This window comes from Girardinichthys multiradiatus, chromosome 18 (genome assembly GCF_021462225.1).
Source record: "Girardinichthys multiradiatus isolate DD_20200921_A chromosome 18, DD_fGirMul_XY1, whole genome shotgun sequence".
Lineage (NCBI taxonomy): Eukaryota > Metazoa > Chordata > Actinopteri > Cyprinodontiformes > Goodeidae > Girardinichthys > Girardinichthys multiradiatus.
Window position 1 is genome coordinate 45464730 of NC_061810.1, and position 20067 is coordinate 45484796.

At 44.9% G+C, this 20067-nt stretch overlaps 1 protein-coding gene across 2 annotated transcripts in view; it reads right to left on the reverse strand.

Annotated features, from left to right (window-relative positions):
• Positions 1-17867, reverse strand: part of tmem91 (transmembrane protein 91) — a 29858-nt gene extending 11991 nt beyond the window's left edge. Inside the window, exon 1 of one of the 2 annotated variants that reach the window (XM_047391400.1) lies at positions 17256-17867. The gene's annotated coding sequence lies outside the window, so the exon portion shown is untranslated. Of the gene's footprint in view, positions 1-1731; positions 3116-17255 lie in introns of those variants that run through there. The other variant, XM_047391401.1, reaches the window with a different exon arrangement.
• Positions 17868-20067: the final 2200 nt, after the last annotated feature.

Below are 20067 nucleotides of genomic sequence, written 5' to 3' on the forward strand. Positions count from 1 at the left end.
GGCTCAGACTGGTTTAATTAGCTCAGTGTCAGCTCAGATTACTGTGATATGGATGGACACCCATGTAGATTTCATAGCAAATAAAGTCTTGCTGGAAGTTGCACATATGTTGCAATTGTAAAATAGAGATTGGAGATGAAAGAATGAACGCGAAGTTGTGGAAAATGCTGAAAATCCGCATATATGTTGTTAGAGTGTTTTCAGGCAACCACTAAAGTCAAACTGCAGTAATTAGATGTTAAATGAAAACCTTCAAGGGTTAAATGGTGGAGGATCTCACTTCTGCATGTAAACAGTCAGTGTAGTTTATCCAAACTGATAATTACTCCTTTAATGAAAGCCGAATCTAATAACAAGAGGCTGCTAATGTAAATGTTTCCTTCCAGGAAAATAAATCCACATCGTTTTGAAACCAGTGCAGTGATCTTACATCATCTGTTGTTACTGTGCTTCATTTTTACAACTTTATTTAATGCAAAAGCGGTTTCTCTACACACTGAAAAAAACCCAAATGATTGTGATTTGAATTTGTGCACATGTGACAGGCAGCAGTACATTGTCATTAGTCTGGTCACTGAATGCAACACAGGGAATTGTTGGGAGTTATATGATTCCCAGATTTGTGTTCCCTCTTCCTATTAAAGTGAAAGACAATATTTTATTAAATGTTCTTTAGTTTTTGTTAACTTGTTCCACTTTCAAGCTCGGAATATGACTATGCTTAAAATACAGACTGGTTAGGGTTAGAAGAATCACAACTTGCACTGACATCAATAAATATTAAAAACGTCATTGTTTTCTCCCATAGCTTAGCAGAGGATTGACCTCATCATTTTTGCACAATAATAAAAATGTAGTGCAATCATAGTGCAGTTTCATGCTACGTTCAGAGCAATGCAAATGCATAAAAAAATTAATCTATTACTATTTATCATTATTGCTTTAAAACAGTAATTGCTCACATGGCTGTAAAGTGGTCAGCAGAGTGCAATGGGCTGACAGTATGAGCTGCCAAACCCCTTAAGAAGAAAAAAAATCAAAATGTTATGATCAAAATTTAACAAAAAAAATGTTAGAGAACTTTTGTAACAATCCTGCAATAACCCAAACACATTAACACCATGCTATGATGTAAATCTTCAGGAGTAAAACTAGTAATATATAAAATATAATTCATTTATAATTGAACTAAGTAGCTTCACAAATTAATTTCTATCATGTGGTTTTATGATAATCATATCAGAAAAATATATATACAGTGGCACAAATATGGAGTTACTATGTCAGTTTTTTTTTTATTTCCCATCAAAAAAACTTTGAATATGAAACAAATCAAGTTTAGGCTGCATCATCCATCACTGACCCACTTTCATCCAGTCATAAACCAGTCTAAACCTGCTTCTCTTCAACTAAAAAGCTGGTAACTTTAACTGTTTTTTTACTGTTTAGGTGTGAATGACTGTTCTGTTTTGTTTCTTTTCCTTTAGTCGATTTCTTCCAGTTTCCTCATGTTGGGATTAAAAAACATTGCACGTTAGTTTATTTGAGACAAACAAAACTACTTCTCTGCGTCGGGAATTCATTGGAGGCTCAGAGTTCGGCTGTTTTTTTCTGTCCTGACACTTTGATGCTGTTTTTGATCTAAATGTTTCCATTTTGCCTCCTGAACATTTTCTTTGTACTTTCTTTAGACCCAGCTGTCATCTTTTGCCCAACCCTGTGTTCATTTACCTTCTTGAAGGAGTTTTCTTGTCTTTTCCATTGTTTCAGCAGACAGTTGTTTTGCTGGGGCCATCTTTTCTGTCACTGCTGCAGCTTATTAAGGTCTGCAGAAACTCTGTTAACAACTGACTCATTTGTTTGAATTACACTTGTGTAGGCATGTAGATAGATCAAATTTTTAATTTTGTTGTACTCGTAACAATGACAATAAAGGATATTCATTCATTCATTTTAGAAATGGGAGTTTAAACAAAAATTCAACATGGAAGACTCACCACCCCGCCGCGTCCAATCACTCCTCACTGGCTGCTCCAATCAACGGCAGGTCCGCACTTCTCCTCAGCCAATCATCTCCCAGAGCATCACTTTCAAAGACCCTTTGCATGGAAGACACTCTTCTGCTGAGCTTCGACAATCAGCTGTGACATGTCAGACTACTTTCCTGCGACTTGGCGGTTCCTCCTACTGTTTGTATCAATCCCGCCCTCCTTCCTCCTCCTCCGCTTGTAGGAGCGATCGACTGGCCTCCTGCCTAATGGCCCCTTTTCCCCTCGTCTCAGCTCCGGGCATGTGGAAAGCGCCTTAAGAACTCCTCCTAAGTGTTGCTGAAGTCGCCCTGCCTTCACCGCGGCTCCCGCCGCCGCGTCACCCGGCCCGGCTTCTCCAGTGGTTCTCCTCCGATCTCGTTTCTCAACCTGATCTTCCCGCTCCCCAGGCTCCGACGTCTTCTTCTACTCCAGTCAACTCACAGTCTTCCTTGCTTCATTCATCTCGAGGTTGATCACTGTTTCGCTTTACCTGATGGCTTAATGCTGTGTTTAAATTATCTACTCCCCACCTTTCTAAGAATCCCCTTTGGCGAGCTTTCGGCCGCCTTTAAGCATTTCAGAGACGTCTTCTGTTCTGTAATCTGAGCGTAGAATAAGTGTGATACCTATTCCTCTCTTATCGTCGACCTTCTTTTCAAACATGGCTTCCAGATTTTTCTATGTATCACAAATCCTTCTCTGCCAAAGCTGCGTCCAAACTGGTTTATTCTCGCCACTAAATTATTGTGATTCAGGCTTGGCTCCCTCAGCTCAAGTCTGATTCCTTCGCTTAGCAAACCTTTGCATCGCTCGTAATACTCCTCTTTACCCCGTTTGCATTCCTACCTTCTTAGCTTTTATTACTTATTGCTTCGACGTCCTTCCTCTCAAACTCCCTTACTTTAAGAGTTTATTAGCCGGCATTAACTTCTAAGGGCCACTTTTCGAACCCATTCCAAGCCTTTTTTCAAATCATTCCATTAAACTTTTACTCTAAGGTCTATAAAATCATAGCATTCCTGAGTCAGATCCGAGGAGACTTATCACTCCTCCCATCTTAAAAGTTCTTCTCCTAGTGCTCCGTTCAGGCCCTTCTTCATCTCACTTAAAATTTATTCTTTCCAGCGTCCTATAAAAGCTAAAAGCCAGGCGCTGGAAAGAAGAAATTTTAAGTGAGATGAAGAAGGGCCTGAACGGAGCTTCCTTAGACCCCTCCGTGAACCGCCACCTTAACGTGGTGGAGGGGTTTGAGTGCTCAAATGATCCTAGAGGCTATGTTGCCTGGGGCCTAAATGCCCCTGGTAGGGTCTCCCATGGCAAACAGGCTCTAGGGCCAAGCCCAAACGAGAGACGCGAGGCCATCCCCCAGTGGGCCCACCACCTGCAGGGGGAACCGCGAGGGACCGGAGCAAAGAGGATTGGGTGGCGGACGAAGGTGGAGACCTCAGCGGCCCGATCCCCGGATGCTTAGGCTGGCTCTAGGGACGTCGAATGTCACCTCGCTGGGGGGGAAGGAGCCTGAGCTTGTGCAGGAGGTCGAGAGATATCGACTAGAAATAGTCGGGCTTGCCTCCACGCACAGCGTGAGCTCTGGAACCCATCTCCTTGAGAGGGGTTGGACTCTCTTCTACTCTGGAGTGGCCCACGGGGAGAGGCGGCGGGCTGGTGTGGGTTTGCTTGTTGCCCCCCAGCTCAGCCGTCTCGTTTACCCCAGTGGATGAGATTGTCGTATCCCTGCGCCTTCGGGTTGGGGATAGGTCTCTCACTGTCGTCTCGGCCTACGGGCCGAGCGTTAGTGCGGAGTACCCAGCCTTCTTGGTGTCCCTGTCGGGGGTGCTGGATAGTGCCCCTCCCGGGGACTCCATTATTCTGCTGGGGGACTTCAACGCCCACGTGGGAAATGACAGTGACACATGGAGAGGCGTGATCGGGAGGAATGGCCTCCCCGATCTGAATCCGAGAAGTGTTTTGTTATTGGACTTCTGTGCTAGTCACGGATTGTCCATAATGAACACCATGTTCAAACATAAGGGTGTCCATCAGTGCACTTGGCACCAGGACACCCTAGGCAGGAGGTCGATGATCGACTTTGTTGTCGTATCATCAGACCTTCAGCCGCATGTTTTGGACACTCTGGTGAAGAGAGGGGCTGAGCTGTCCACTGATCACCACCTGGTGGTGAGTTGGATCCGCTGGAGGAGGAGACAGCCGGACAGACTTGGCAGGCCCAAGCGCATAGTGAGGGTCTGCCGGGAACGCCTGGCGGAGCCCTCGGCCAGGGATGTATTCAACTCCCACCTTTCGGGAGAGCTTTGACCAGATCCTGGGGGATGTTGGAGACATAGAGTCTGAGTGGACCATGTTCTCCGCATCTATTTTCGATGCTGCTGTCCGTAGCTGTGGCCGTAAGGTCTGTGGTGCCTGTCGCGGGGGCAATCCCAGAACCCGGTGGTGGATACCGGCAGTAAGGGATGCTGTCAAGCTGAAGAAGGAGTCCTATCGGCTGTGGTTGGCTTGTGGGACTCCTGAGGCGGCTGACGAGTAACGTGAGGCCAAGCGGGCCGCGGCCCGGGCAGTGGCAGAAGTAAAAACTCGGGCCTGGGAGGAGTTCGGTGAGGCCATGGAGAAGGACTACCGGTTGGCCTTGAAGCGATTCTGGCAAACCGTCCGGTGCCTCAGGAGGGGGAAGCAGTGCTTCGCCAACACTGTTTATATTGGGGGTGGGAGGCTGCTGACCTCGACTGAGGACATTATCGGGCGGTGGAAGGAGTACTTCGAGGATCTCCTCAATCCTGCCATCACGCATTCCATGGTGGAAACAGAGGTTGGGGACTCGGGGTTGGACTCTTTCATCACCCAGGCTGAAGTCACCGAGGTGGTTAAAAAGCTCCGCGGTGGCAGGGCTTCGGGGGTGGATGAGATCCGCCCTGAGTACCTCAAATCTCTGGATGTTGTTGGGCTGTCATCGTTGACACGCCTCTTCAACATTGCGTGGCGGTCGGGGACAGCGCCTCTGGACTGGCAGACTGGGGTGGTGGTCCCCCTTCATAAGAAGGACCTGTTCCCGGTGCATGTTGGACTCCGGCAGGGCTGCCCTTTGTCACCAGTCCTGTTCATAACTTTTATGGACAGGATTTCTAGATGCAGCCAAGGGCTGGAGGGGGTCTGGTTTGGGGACCAGTGGATTTTGTCTCTTCTTTTTGCGGATGACGTGGTCCTGCTGGCCCCCTCTAGCCAAGACCTACAGATTGCGCTGTGGCGGTTCGCAGCCGCGAAGCGGCTGGGATGAGGATCAGCTCCTCCAAGTCCGAGGCCATGGTACTCAACCGGAAAAGGGTGGCTTGTCCTCTTCAGGTTGGAGGGGAGTTCCTGCCTCAAGTGGAGGAGTTTAAGTATCTCGGGGTCTTGTTCACGAGTGAGGGAAGAATGGAGCGGGAGATCGACAGACGGATCGGTGCGGCTGCCGCAGTAATGGGGGCACTGTGCCGGTCCGTTGTGGTGAAGAGAGAGCTGAGCCGAAAAGCAAAGCTCTCAATTTACCGGTCAGTCTACGTTCCTACCCTCACCTATGGCCATGAACTTTGGGTCATGACCGAAAGAACGAGATCCCGAATACAAGCGGCTGAAATGAACTTCCTCCGTAGGGTGGCCGGGCACTCCCTTAGAGATAGGGTGAGGAGCTCGGCCATCCGGGAGGAGCTAGGAGTAGAGCCGCTACTCCTCCACATCGAGAGGAGCCAGTTGAGGTGGCTCGGGCATCTATACCGGTTGCCTCCTGGACGCCTTCCTCGGGAGGTGTTCCAGGCACGTCCCACCGGGAGGAGGCCCAGGGGACGGCCCAGGACACGCTGGAGGGACTATGTCTCTCGGCTGGCCTGGGAACGCTTTGGGCTCCACTCGGAGGAGCTGGAGGAGGTGTCTGGGGAGAGGGACGTCTGGGCGTCTCTGCTGAGTCTGCTGCCCCTGCGACCCGGATAAGCGGTAGACGACGAGTACGAGTACGAGTACGAGCTTCCTTAGAGTAGGGGAATTTACTACCCCATCAAGCTCATCTGATTCTGCTAGAGTCCTAACGACTCTTCATCCAAAGTTCTATCCCGGTTATTTTAAATTTATGTTAAACATTCTAAAAAGGTCCTTGCTTTTATCTTCATTGCTCGTTTTAATGGTCCATCCTGCCCTTTTATGTCATGCTAAATTCGCCATCAAACGGCACAAACTCATTTCGAAGGCGGCCACTTTAGCTGCCTCACCAGGAGTTTTGATTTCTTCACTCCAACAACTCGGCTGCTGGTCTCCTCAGCGTTCTCTTCGTATGTCTGTCCTGACCTCCAATTTGTCTTATCCACTCAACGATTTATCAGTTCTTGGGTAACAACTTTCACAATTACTGGTGGTGGTCGGCCTTATCCAATTTTTTCCTCTAGCTAGATCAATTATTAATCTTCCTTCTCTATTCCTGGTTCTCTTATCTAACCATTTTAAATTTGCATATTTTATTCTCCTATTTCAATTCATGTACCATGTTTTTAGATAGTTTTATTCCAGTTTTCTCTCTTTCAGATGCACCTGGATCTCTGCCACTGGCAGGCAATTCCAACCAGCCTCATCATGCTCCTCATTCAGCCTCTTCAGGCTCATCACTATCTACGCCATTGGCGGGCGTTTCATGCGGCCGTCAGGCTCACACACGCCATTGGCAGGCATTTACAAACATGCCTTGGCAAGCATCTCAATCCTAAGCCTTGTCAGGGATTCATCTAACCACCTTGACACTGCCAGGTGCAGCCCATCTTCACCCGACCTGGCATTGGCCATCCACGCATCTTCAGTCATAACTCAGGGTAAGCCCATTGAAGACTAATAATTATAAAATTTTGGTCTGCGTTTTACTCCCCGCTCATCTCAGATAATCAATAACTAATCTCTTTCAGTTTAGCCTCAGCCTGGCCTCGGCCCTTTTGGGGGAAGACGTACCTAATCATAATCCTAAGATGTTTATTCAAACCTACTTCATCCTCAGCGTTTACATCTCCCTCAGGGGTCCGAGCGCCAAATAAATCTTTCATTAATAAATTCTTTAACCATCTTCTTGTTGTTTCTCCGTTATGTGAGTCTTTCCAGGTTGAAATGGAGTTTAAACGAAAATTCAACATGGAAGACTCACCACCCCCGCCGCGTCCAATCACTCCTCACTGGCTGCTCCAATCAACGGCAGGTCCGCACTCCTCCTCAGCCAATCATCTCCCAGGGCATCACTTTTAAAGACCCTCGGCATGGAAAACACCGCTCTTCTGCCATCCTTCGAACTCCTTCCATACCAAGGCCTACACCACCACCAGGATCGTATACCAGGGGAGGTAAGACGTACCTAATCATAATCCTAAGATGTTTATTCAAACCTACTTCATCCTCAGCGTTTATGTCTCCCTCAGGGGTCCGAGCGCCAAAGAAATAATCTTTCATTAATAAATTCTTTAACTGTCTTCTTGTTGTTTCTCCGTTATGTGAGTCTTTCCAGTTGAAATGCTAATTAAACCCTAATTCAGTATTTTTTTCCTTTAACTGAATCAAATATGCACAATTTATTGCGATATTTTGAATTCTGATCAGCTATTAAATAGAATTGTTTTAAGTTGTACCAATTTTCTTTTTATTTTGCTAGAATAGAAATTTTCGTTAAATGAGGAAAAAAAGCATTTTCCTCATTTTCATATGTTAAAATGGTCCAGTCAAAGTCCAAACCTAAATACAATTGGGAATGTGCCATTCAAATTGATAATTTGTACCCTGATGCTCTTTGCCCAATGTGACAGGGCCTGAACTGTAATGCAAAGGGCAAAAAATTTAGTTTTAGATGTACAAAGCTGGTAGAGACATACAAGCAAAAGATTTGCAGCTGTAAATGCAGTGAAAGGTGGTTCTACACTATTTGGTACCCCGAATGCAAGTATTGACTTGAAAACATGCATGCTTTAAGGTAAAAGTACTTGACAACCATGTTTCCTTTTCCTTCTGTTTCACAGTTGTGCAATACTTTTGGCTGATTTAAAACTTACAACTCGTACTTGTCGTCTTCCGCTTATCCAGGACCGGGTTGCTGGGGCAACAGACTCAGTAGAGACGCCCAGACGTCCCTCTCTCCAGACACCTCCTCCAGTTCCTCCAGGGGGAGCCCAAGGCGTTCCCAGGCCAACCGAGAGACATAGTCCCTCCAGCGTGTCCTGGGCCATCCCCTGGGCCTCCTCCCGGTGGGACGTGCCTGGAACACCTCACGAAGAAAGCGTCCAGGAGGCATCCGGTATAGATGCCTGAGCCACCTCAACTAGCTCCTCTCAATGTGGAGGAACAGCGGCTCTCCTCCGAGCCCCTCCCGGATGGCCGAGCTCCTCACCCTATCTCTAAGGGAGTGCCCGGCCACCCTACGGAGGAAGCTCATTTCAGCCGCTTGTATCCGGGATCTCGTTCTTTCGGTCATGACCCAAAGTTCATGGCCATAGGTGAGGGTAGGAACGTAGACTGACCGGTAAATTGAGAGCTTCGCTCAGCTCTCTCTTCACCACAACGGACCGGCACAGTGCCCCCATTACTGCGGCAGCCGCACCGATCCGTCTGTCGATCTCCCGCTCCATTCTTCCCTCACTCGTGAACAAGACCCCGAGATACTTAAACTCCTCCACTTGAGGCAGGAACTCCCCTCCAACCTGAAGAGGACAAGCCACCCTTTTCCGGTTGAGTACCATGGCCTCGGACTTGGAGGAGCTGATCCTCATCCCAGCCGCTTCGCGGCTGCGAACCGCCACAGCGCAATCTGTAGGTCTTGGCTAGAGGGGGCCAGCAGGACCACGTCATCCGCAAAAAGAAGAGACAAAATCCACTGGTCCCCAAACCAGACCCCCTCTGGCCCTGTCCATAAAAGTTATGAACAGGACCGGTGACAAAGGGCAGCCCTGCCGGAGTCCAACATGCAGCGGGAACAGGTCCGACTTAGTGCCGGCAATGCGGACCAAACTCCTGCTCCGCTCGTACATGGACCGGATGGCCCCTAATAAAGGGCCCCCGATTCCGTACTCCTGGAGCACCCCCCACAGGGCATCATGAGGGACACAGTCGAATGCCTTCTCCAGGTCCACAAAACACATGTGAACCGGTTGGGCAAACTCCCATGAACCCTCGAGCACCCTGTAGAGGGTATAGAGCTGGTCCAGTGTTCCACGGCCGGGACAAAAACCACACTGCTCCTCCTGAAGCTGAGGTTCGACTATCGGCCGGACTCTCCTCTCCAATACCCTGGCGTAGGCCTTACCAGGGAGGCTGAGGAGTGTGATCCCCCTGTAGTTGGAACACACCCTCCGGTCCCCCTTCTTATGAAGGGCAGACTGGGGTGGCCTTGCCACCGCGGAGCTTTTTAACCACCTCGGTGACTTCACTGGGTGATGAAAGAGTCCAACCCCGAGTCCCCAGCCTCTGTTTCCACCACGGAATGCGTGATGGCAGGATTGAGGAGATCCTCGAAGTACTCCTTCCACCGCCCAATAATGTCCTCAGTCGAGGTCAGCAGTCTCCCACCCCCACTATAAACAGTGTTGGCGAAGCACTGCTCCCCCCTCCTGAGGCTCCTTCTTCAGCTTGACAGCATCCCTTACTGCCGGTGTCCACCACCGGGTTCTGGGATTGCCACCGCGACAGGCACCACAGACCTTACGGCTGCAGCTAGATGCGGAGAACATGGTCCACTCGGACTCTATGTCTCCAACATCCCCCAGGATCTGGTCAAAGCTCTCCCGGAGGTGGGAGTTGAATACATCCCTGGCTGAGGGCTCCACCAGGCGTTCCCGGCAGACCCTCACTATGCGCTTGGGCCTGCCATGTCTGTCCGGCTGTCTCCTCCTCCAGCGGATCCAACTCACCACCAGGTTGTGATCAGTGGACAGCTCAGCCCCTCTCTTCACCAGAGTGTCCAAAACATGCGGCAAAGGTCTGATGATACGACAACAAAGTTGATCATCGACCTCCTGCCTAGGGTGTCCTGGTGCCAAGTGCACTGATGGACACCCTTATGTTTGAACATGGTGTTCATTATGGACAATCCGTGACTAGCACAGAAGTCCAATAACAAAACACCACTCGGATTCAGATCGGGGAGGCCATTCCTCCCGATCACGCCTCTCCATGTGTCACTGTCGTTTCCCACGTGGGCGTTGGAGCGTGAGAGACCTATCCCCAACCCGAAGGCGCAGGGATACGACAATCTCATCCAGTGGGGTAAACGAGACGGCTGAGTTGGGGGGCAACAAGCAAACCCACACCAGCCCGCCGCCTCTCCCCGTGGGCCACTCCAGAGTAGAAGAGAGTCCAACCCCTCTCAAGGAGATGGGTTCCAGAGCTCACGCTGTGCGTGGAGGCGAGCCCGACTATTTCTAGATGATATCTCTCGACCTCCCGCACAAGCTCAGGCTCCTTCACCCCCAGCGAGGTGACATTCGACGTCCCTAGAGCCAGCCTAAGCATCCGCTGAGGTCTCCACCTTCGTCCGCCACCCAATCCTCTTTGCTCCGGTCCCTTGCGGTTCCCCCTGCAAGTGGTGGGCCCACTGGGGGATGGCCTCGCGTCTCTCGTTCGGGCTGGGCCCGGCCGGGTCCCGCGAGGAGCAATCCGGCCACCAGGCGCTCTCCGACGAGTCCCGATCCCGGGCCTGGCTCCAGGGTGGGACCCCGGCTCCACCGTACCGGGCGACGTCACGTGCCTCGATATTTTCGTCCTCATGAGGGATTCTTGAACCACTCTTTGTCTGACCCATCACCTAGAGCCTGTTTGCCATGGGAGACCCTACCAGGGGCATGTAGGCCCCAGACAACATAGCCTCTAGGATCATTTGAGCACTCAAACCCCTCCACCACGTTAAGGTGGCGGTTCAAGGAAACATACAATCCCAATAAAATACCTTAAAGACTATAATGGCCTCTTTAAATAAAAGGTTGGCCATTTTAACCTGCTTTCCACTCTGTAAAATATGGCCATATATATTTAACAATCAGGCTGTGGCGATAGAGACGATGTAAAAATCAGCAGCAGGGGAAATACTGCTGTGAGCAATCTAATTAGCAAATATGGAAAAATGATCTTCACTGAGTCTTAAGAGTCTTTTTATTCCAGTTTTGATAATAAAATGTCATTTCACCAAACTACATTATAGCTCATCAGTAAGTATTCAAAGCAGCTTACAGGATGGATTAAATAACTCACTTGAACACACCATAGAAAAAACGGAGCTGGGATAATTGGCTATTTTTAGCTGACGTGGTGCTAAGGGTTTTATTTTCTGCTCACCTCCTGCAGGGGAAGCACCTCTTGTTATGAACAAGCAGTGATTTTCCAACACATGTGGATGTCAGGCACTCATGTGTACTTCTGCCCACTCATGCAATGCTCTTTCCCAGCCTTCCCTAACTCTTCTGCCCTTTTCCCAATCCCTGCAGCCTCATTCCAGGAGAGATGCACTCAGCTTTTTTACACACCGCTTCCTGCTTCTCCTCTTCTGCCTATCCAGTAAAAAGACTTCTGTCAGCTGCAATATAAGCCTTCCTCATTTTTCTGACTAAAGCTCATAAAACACCCCGTCAGGTGGAGAGGAGCTTGCAAGGACACCACTGCAAATCACTGCTGATCCTCTTCTACTCTCCTACTTTGGTATAGAGTTCTCTCAAATGCATCCGCTGCGTTACTGTTATCCGTACATAATCCTGCAAATGTTTGCAGAGCCACTGAACAAAACTTTTTTAATGAAATGCAAAGAAATCTCGCTGAAATGTTCAGTGTCAAGTGTCACTGTTGACACTCTTGAGGATTTTTAGCAACTCTGCAGTCTTTTTTCTGTCTCAGCGCACACGCTAGCTAATCATCCTGGAGGAATCTGCTGTAATGCTTCAGCTGATACAATTTAAAGCGGATGCAGATAAAAGCAGGCGCTGCACACCCTCACAGCCTCTAATAAAAAGACATCTTGACTAACAGAAATGTCAAGCTGAGGAGACCCGATCGTGCTATTCAGTAATGTCAAAGGAAAAAATACGAGTGCCCTGCTGCTTATTAAATGGCCCTGTTGATTTCATTTCCCAACCGTTTTCTCTTTCTGACTCTGCCTGATGAGTGCAGAGGAAACCAAACAGAAAAGATAAGCAAAAAAAAAAAAAACAAAACAGGCAGGAACATAGAGAGCTCAAAGTGACACCATGTTCCTATGGAAACACATTCACCGTCAAGTGGAGCAGGAGAAATGAAGCTGAGGCTAATTTACCATTTCAGTACTGTTCCTCTGCTTGGTTCGATAAACACTGGCATTGCCGTACCATCTAGTAAGGAGGTTTCTGTCATTATATAGCTGCAGAGGACAAGTAATATCCTTGGCATGATTTAAAACAAATACAGTCACACCAGGCGCTGACTTTATTTGAACCCTCGTGAGTAGAACATGTGTGCATAAACTGTAATAAAACCACAGCATGCTTGGCTCTGACCTCTGACACTTATGTTTCCAGCCTATCCTTCGGTCATTTTCAGCCTTGCTTGCACCATTTATTCTTTCAAGCCCCCCGCCCCACAAGTACAATGGCATGCATCAACATCAAACCAAGAAAACACACGCTGCTCACACAGCTGCTGCTCGTGTGCAGAGAGGCCAGAGGAATAAGAAGTCATCCATCTGCAATATGTTGCACATGATTCCAGCATCTCTCTTCAGGGAGCGCGTTGCTCTGTATGTATGTTAGGGACACAGACATCCTAGTGTGAAGGCATTGGATATTGCTCACAATTTTATACTGTGTATGTGTGTGTGTGTGTGTGTGTGTGGTTTCAGTGACAATGAGAGCAACTGAAAATCTGGTTGACAATTTCTTCAGGACTGAAATATATGGATATACTGGCTGCAGGCAGAAAGGGCCACATTCCCATAAAAAAAGAATACACTGCAATAATTAAATAAACTTTATTGCCAACAGTATTGAGTCACAGCACAAATGAATTCTGGTGTTCCGATCACTTCCACAGCAGCAGGTGTATTAAGTTTAGTGTGGAGAAACTTGATTGGCCTGCACAGAGTCCTGACCTCAACCTTCTTGAACACCTTTGGGATGAATTAGGGCAGAAGCTGCAATTCTGGTTTTCTCCTCTAACTATGAATACACTTCTAAACCTTGAGAAGGATGTTTACAGAATAGTTAAAGTTGCTGATGCTGGGAACAGCAGGTCTATCAACAAATTGGATTTAATAGATTAAGAATTGGACATCATCAAAGTTCATGTAAAAGTAGACAGGCAAATACTTATATGCAATATGGTGTAAATGTCTTTTTAGATAAATACATTTAAATATATGTATATCTATATATGTGTCTTAAAAATAATGAATTTAAAGTAAAGCAAATGTTATCATTTTACCAAATGAGTGTAAAGGAAATAAAAATGAGTTGCAAAATAAGAAAACCATAAATGTATTTATATGTGAAAGCAGGCTTTTCCTTTTGATTCTAATTTTGCCACATTCTTAGCTTTCTCTCAGCCACATTCACCTACGCTCATAAGTTGGCAGCCTAACATGTTCCCCAAATATCAGCATCTCAGATTAAGGCCCACATATATTTTATACAGGATTAGCATCAGCTGAAATGTTTAAATTTGATGGATAAAGTCAACTTTTATGTTTTAGATTTATTTTTATGAGACAGAAAACTGAGAATTCCTGAGAATTTTAGCTCAAATATCAAGTGAAGTGAAATTTTATGTATATATCACATTTAAAGTCTAATTTCTTACGTTCTAAAGGGTTGCACAAAGTATGAAATAATCAAAAAGATAATAGGCTAGAATAGGGGTTTGAATTCAGAAAAGAAAAACCTAACCAAGTAAAACAAAACTCCGGCCGTGGTGAAAATGTTTGCCATGATTCTTAAAATCAAGAGATAAAACTTTAAATTGGATCCTGAAAAGGAGAGGATGTCGATAGGAAGGCCAGCACAGAAGGGATGAGATGTAATAATGCAGCTTCCTCACACTGAGAAGCAGCCGCAGGAACTGAAAGCGTATAAAGCACCAAGACTAGGGGTGCAACAGTACACGATGTATTCATACTGAAAATATCTGGTACAACCCTGTTGGATCAGTCTACCAAGCAAACACCTTGTTTTATACCTGGACACCTGCAAAATATTTATGTGCAGTACTAAGAATGCAAGAGTGAATGATGTTTGGATCTATGGCATCAAAAGCAGCAGTGAGAACCAAAACCACCAGCACTGTCAACAGCTAAAAATAAATGATCAAATAAATGAAATCAAGAAGTGATAACACTTAGTCATAAGTACCTTTTTCCAAAAGGAAATTATACATATTCTAAAATATTCTATTAGGATACTTAGAAATCTGAATCATTAGCTGCTATATGTCAAAACAAGGGCATTGTCAGTAAAAATACAATAACATAGCACTGTTTTGTTTGTACGTCTTATTGTGAAACATGGAGTAGGAACGTATAATGGTATCTGGTAGAATTAATGGTAATATTGTTTCCTGATATATCCCTAAGGCAGCCTCTCTGGATCTGCTGCATCATGCACTGATTTGTTGTTTAACAGCATATTTAATAAGTATTTAAATGAAAGAAGCGGCCATGTAGCTCTGCAGCAGCGGACCTGGTCAAAGTCACCCACCTGGGATGACTTGGGCTCTGTTGTACTGAAAAAAGGTGGAAACTTCTTCAGTTAAAACAACAAATAACTACATTAAAGAATCACATATATACATATCAAAAAAGAAGTTTAAATACACTCAACATGGTTAGTTGTTGTATAAATGATGTGTTTGAACCGTTCCTTTTTCTTTGGAAACTATCGTACAATCAACACTGGAATGATTTGTAGTGAGAACTGTAGATTTTCTCTAATCAGAATTCAAGAAACGGGCTCAAATTTATAAACTTTCACCTGAAGCTTTTAATGAGTGATGCCGAAGGGTCTTAAATGTTGTTTAAGTCACCTCTCTGCAAAGGTCTGAAAGGAGATCCAAACTGTCACCTGACAGTGAAAGGAAATTGATTAGAGGTTAAAAATGGATCCAAAACACACATCAAAACTGGTTTTGGAATGGACAAAACACCCGATCTGGTTCAGATTAGAGAAATATTATGATAAATTCAAAAAATATATGTTGTATGTACCCAACTTGAAATCTGTATGATTCGATTGAACTGACTTTTTAAAGTGCCTTGAGACAACATGTGTTGTGAATTGGGACTATATAAATAAATTGAATTGAATTGAAAAAATGCTCCAAATTCTTGTTTTGAAAAATCACTGAAGTTGCTGCTGGAAAAAAACCAGCATAAATAAATCAATAAGACAAATTAAACCATGTTTCTCAAACTCTGACAGCCCTTCATAAGGGTTGCGACAGCTGCTTGTTTGTTGTTTGAATAAAGTATTTTTTGTGGTGTAAAAAAAGCTGTGAAAATGTCTTCTAACACTCCCATCAGCTGACAAGAGTTGCCAAACTGCCACAACGATTACTCCGGACTTAACACAAACTGGTTACTGATTCTGCACAGATGTCATCCTGACTGTTTGCATCATCCAAACAGCAGCGCAGTGACCTGCACATGCCTGCTTGTGTTTATTTTTCCCTTCCTATGACTGAGAGGAAAAAAATGCACTGCGATATTTTGGGCATCTGCCTTCAATCTGTGAATGTTATATATTGAGGTCAAGTTGCAACATCGTTCCAAATAACAAAACCTGCGTGCATTATGGGACATCTGAGGTAACAAGTTTCATGCAGAACACAGCGGGAACAGTGATGCATCGTGGCTCATCGGCTTGAATTTGAGGAATGACATGTTTATTTTCCTCAGTAAAATCTCTTCCCTTTTTTAATTTTATGTTCTTTATCTTGAAGTTTGTTACCTTATCTGGGGAAGTTTTATGTGCAGACTTCATGCCTTGCAAATGAACTTTTGCAAAAATGTTGCTTTTGACTGCGAAGCTGAGGATCTCTTCAGTTACCTTAAATTGTTTTGGTTATTTACATAACTTTTCGCCTGGCTGCTTAGTCTCTTCTCAGGCAATTAAAACAACAATAAAAATAACTTCTGTCAATTGTTTTACACAGATATGTGAATATGGAGCTGTTGTATTAAATAATCACTTTGGAAAACATATGATCTCATATGATTTAAAAATATAGGATCAGGACAAGTTAACTTATTAATCTTAGTGACTTAAATTGATTTTTATTCTTTTTATCCATGTCTAATGACTGTTGTTTGTGGTTTTGTGTTTTTATTCATGCATGTCTGCAATTTACAAAACCAACTGTGTACAATGACAAGAAAGCCCTTCCATTCTATTCTATTAATTAATAATCTTTTTGTATGCGTATCATTTTATATACCCTTCGTTTTTATTTAGTTTTGCGTTCATCCTGTTTGTTTGAGTCTTGATTTTTCGGAACCCTCAGATGATTTTCTGATCTTACCTGAACATTCTGCTCCTCACTTTTAATTGTTGTGTTTTTCTGCCTATTGTTATCATCACAACCTCAGTGGTGTGCCCACCCACGGCAGAGAAAACCCCCTGCTCTTAATCAAGACCCCTGGCAAGCGAAACACACTGCGTGTTATATTTGGGTTGCATTTTCACATTTTGTCCCCCTGCATGAAACACTGAAGGATGATCACATTCAAAATTAGCACCTGACAAATGACAAGAGTGCTTTCTGCCTCCATCTGGTTGCAGTTCCCTAAAACTGTACACAAGGCTTGTTGTAAACCAGTAAGTGAACCAGTAATGGTAAACAATGGAGCTTTGCAGTATGTGTTTGCATGAGGGGTTGCTCTGCAGCTACAGGACGTAACCTCAGTTCTCCTGTGTGTTGTCATAGGAAAAAGGCTGTTACAGCAAAAAACCTTTCACTAAGATGCAGATACAGATTATTTGAAGATAAATCATCAAGAGAGCCACTATAATGTAAAATATACAGTGCAAAACTACACCAAAAACCCAACAACAGGAATCATTTCAGAATTGCTAAAAAGCTATTTCATTAAAGGTAGGTTTTATATGGAAAAAAACAAGACACAAAAAGTTAAAACCGTTGTTTTCATGTATTAATGTGTAAAATAAAAATATTAAGTCAATATTAAAATATTCATTTTTCCTTTTATTATTTCCTCACCTTCAGGCTGGCTCCGTGCTGTCCTGTCAGGGTAAGACCTCCTGTCCCAGCTGAAACCATCCACAGGGTTGAAGGATTTTGAAGTGGGATCCTTCCTCGCACCGAATATGAAGGAGGTTTAACTATGATTATCTACATGCAGACCTGGACGTGCACAGAGAACTGTACACGTGTTTGTGTGGGAGCTTCAAATGTGGCAATTGGAACTAAAACTTGTCAGCATCCCCTCAGTTGTAAGGATGAAGATGTTACACCTGCTCAGCCTGGCAACAGAAGCCTGCATCCTTTGTCAGAGACTCTCCATCCTCTCCAGCTAAACATTTCCAGTATGCTGTATCCCCACCTCCTCTTCACAGAGAGGATAAGGTCCTTCCTTAATCTTTGCTGCGGTTACTGTGTCAGCTTTCTCTTGTCACTCTGACTTTTCCTCTGTCTCCTCCTCTTCTCCTCTCTGTCCTCTCCCTCTCCTATTTTCTCGCTCCAATGCTTACTGGCTGCCAAACTGGGTCCTAAAGCCTGCTGGTGGACTTCCTTATGGTGCGTTTGTTGTATTTTAATCACTAAGTGGTCCCCCTAAGAATAGTAAATGAACAGACATGCAAAGCGAGGACATTTTGCCTTTTCTTGCCTCTTTAAGAGGATTAGTGAGGCTTCATTTTGGGTTTAGATTAGGATTGGGGTTAAGACCATAAGGATGTTTAAGGTTAGCAGTAGCAGAAGATAAATGTGTGTGGTCTCCAGTGCAAATGTAATATTTGTAGACAAAGAGCAGAAATGAGAAGAAGAATTCTAGTGATTCTGCATGGCGAATAAAAACCACAGAAGTGGATGAATATAAACACAAACCGAGGGGACAGTGTGTCTCTGTGTGGGCTGCTCTCTGTGCAGTGCAGTGTCCCTCTCAGCAGATATGACTCCACTCTGCGTCAGCCCTTTCATGTCCACCTCGCCCTGTGCCCGACTTCAGTCTCAAAGGTCAGGCCACATTAAGATCTTTAAAACGCACGAATAGCCCTCAGTGCTTCTGGCTCGTACATTTTTTGCCTGTTTTAGGGGAGGATAAAGCTCAGGCGTTGGTGGACACCAGCAATCTAAAATCCACAGGGCTTACAATGAGTATTTGATGAGGTGCCCTGCTCTTAGCTCCAATCCCCCCTCCCCCCCAGAAACGGTTTAACTGTTTTTGAGTTGTTTGGTTCGTTGAATCTGGTCGGCTCAGCCACAAAGCTGCCTAAACGAAGGTCCATTTGTCTTTGGCCTCTCAGTACATCATGAGATCAATACGCTCTCTTTAGTTTGAGCACATCCGCAGCTCATCAGTCTATTTTCCATCATTTCCTTTTCTTTCTTTAGCCTTCTCTCTCTGTCTTTCTCCTGCTCTCTCCAATCATCCTTCTCCATTTCTCACGCTCCATTTTATGCTAAACAATGGGGGGATGGGAGGAAGATAGGAGGATTGATTTGGTGGGAGGAAAGGAAAAAGGACACTAATGATATTGCATTAGGTGAGATCAGCATATGCTTTGTTCACATCTGACCAGAAATGATCTCACAGTATTGTCTGACAAGAGAATACAAGAAGGGAATGTTTCTTCTATTTTCTGAAAACCTGAAATGGATTTTTTGAGCTATTTCATTCTCGATTTCAATATAATTTGAATGTAAATCTTTGTGACTGAACATGATTTTGTTCTACAGTGGCTCAAATAGTGCACAAACCCTTGTTTAAATCCCAGGTTCTTGTTATGTAAAAAAAATAAGACCAGAAAAAATTATAATTTGACATTTCTTCTGGCATTATTTAACTGAAACAGAAACAAATCTGTCAGGAGGGAAATGTAAAAAATAAAAAGGTGCAAAAACCTGGTTGCATAATTGTACACACTCCTGAACTATTTTTGGGAGGGTTAGAGCATGTTTTGAAAATCTAATTAACCTGAAATCAGGTCCAGCTGTTCTCGTTGGAATTCCCTGACGTTTCCTACATTTGATTATACAAGTTAAAGTCATTGTTTGCAGAGAAGCTGCAGGGGATCAGAGTTATCTCATGGTACAAAGGTTTCAGTTAGGAGAAAGGTCCAAAACATTTTTTATAAACCGTCCATCTTCCATACCCACTTCTTCTGTACAGGGTCGCGGGGGATCTGGTGCCTATCTCCAACGGTCCATTAACAAAACACAAGGTACATCCTGGACAGGTCGCCAGTCCATCGCAGGGCAACACACAGACACACAGGACAAATAACCATGCACACACCCATTCATATCTAAGGGCAATTTAGAGAGACAAATTAACCTAACAGTCATGTTTTTGGGCTGTGGGAGGAAGGCATAGTACCTGGACAGAAGCCATGCATGCACGGGGAGAACATACAAGCATGCAGAAAGACCCCCAGCCAGGAGTCAAACCCAGGACCTTCTTGCTGCAAGACAACAGTGCTTTTGAACATGTGTGTGTACACTTTTAAGACCCACTGTATGTAAGTTTTGAACAGCAATAGAGAACATAAGATAATAGATTTTTATCTAACTAATAAAAATAAAGATCTGCAGATGTGTTTCTACAGAGAAGTTCAACTGTTATCAGAACTTGGGGGCACTTGCATTAATAATGACCCAACCTTTCTTCAGTGGTGAAAAATTAATGAGGAATGTTCAGCTAAAACATGCAGTCAATCGCAATGACTTGGATTTAGATACAAAGTGCACAACATTAATTTCTGCTAAATAAAAAGAGTGTCCCCTTCAAGAGAATCAATAATGAAAAGGGATAGTTTGTTAAAAGGAGGTCTTGCGGAGTATGTGTAAGTAG